Below are 1,197 nucleotides of genomic sequence, written 5' to 3'. Positions count from 1 at the left end.
ATGGTACTCCTACACCGCAACATCTCACCGGTAATTTTATTGCCAAGTCCGCCTTCATCCAACTAGTTGAGAGGAGCCAATTCGGGGGAATGTCTAGTGAGGACCCTCATTCTCATATGGAAACCTTTTGCGATTATTGTGATGCTATCTCTCAAACGGGCGTGACTCAAGACCAAATAAGATGGGTCTTATTTCCTTTTTCGTTAATCGGCACCGCAAAGCAATGGTTGAAGGGCCTTGATAAGGCCACCCTTGGAATAGATTCTTGGAAGAAGTTAGCTCTAGCTTTCTACAAAAAATTCTACCCACCGGAAAAGACTAACATGCTAAGAGCTCAAATTACGGGTTTTAAGCAAAGGGATGAAGAATCTTTGTATGAAGCTTGGGAGCGGTTCAAAGGTATTTGTCGCTCATGTCCTCACCATGGACTTAGCGAATGGTTTTTAGTGCAACAATTTTAGAATGGTTTATATGAAGATTCAAGGAACATTCTCAATATGGGATCAAATGGAATGTTCACCGAAGTTGATGACAATCAAACATGGAACAAGATTGAGGAAATGGCGGTCCATAATTCACAATATAGTAGACCTCGCAAGGCTACTAGAGGAGGAAAGCATGAAGTGGACTCCGTTACTCAATTGGGTGCTCAACTTAGTGCTCACATTGACACAATCAACTTGAAGTTTGAACAAGCTATGGCTAGACTTGAGGAAAACTCGAAATCATCAAAGCATCATGTCAATGCCATGACGGCATCCTCATCAATCCCAAGTGGGATATGTGAGAATTGTGGAACTTTGGGTCATGACCCAAGTGAGTGTAGGGGAACAACCGAACAAGTTAATGCTTTCCAAGCTTACAAAAGTGGTACCCCTTATTCAAATTTTTACAATGAAAACACCAAGTTCCATCCAAATCTCTCATACAAAAGCCAAAATGTTCAAAACCCTCAAACAACATACACTCCACCACCCATGAGAAATCAAAATCAAAGACCCTTTTACAATCAAAACCAAGGTTACCAAAATCAAAATCCATACAATCACCAAAATGACCAAGGTTTTGATGTCCAAAAAGCGGTCCTCCAAATGCAAAAGAATCAACAAGAATTTTTCACTCAAATGCAAAAAGATAGCCAAGCAAAGGATACCACCATCAACAACATTCTAGCTCACACCAAGATGTTGGAAACAC

At 40.7% G+C, this 1,197-nt stretch overlaps 1 non-coding gene across 1 annotated transcript; it reads right to left on the bottom strand.

Moving 5' to 3' along the window:
- Nucleotides 1-323: 323 nt before the first annotated feature.
- On the bottom strand, nucleotides 324-430 carry LOC141626055 (small nucleolar RNA R71). Its single transcript, XR_012535785.1, has one exon. It is a non-coding gene; the product is annotated as a small nucleolar RNA R71 (small nucleolar RNA).
- Nucleotides 431-1,197: the final 767 nt, after the last annotated feature.

The sequence above is a fragment of the Silene latifolia genome, chromosome X (genome assembly GCF_048544455.1).
Source record: "Silene latifolia isolate original U9 population chromosome X, ASM4854445v1, whole genome shotgun sequence".
In the NCBI taxonomy this organism is placed as follows: Eukaryota; Viridiplantae; Streptophyta; class Magnoliopsida; order Caryophyllales; family Caryophyllaceae; genus Silene; species Silene latifolia.
This window is presented reverse-complemented; position numbering and strand designations above follow the sequence as displayed.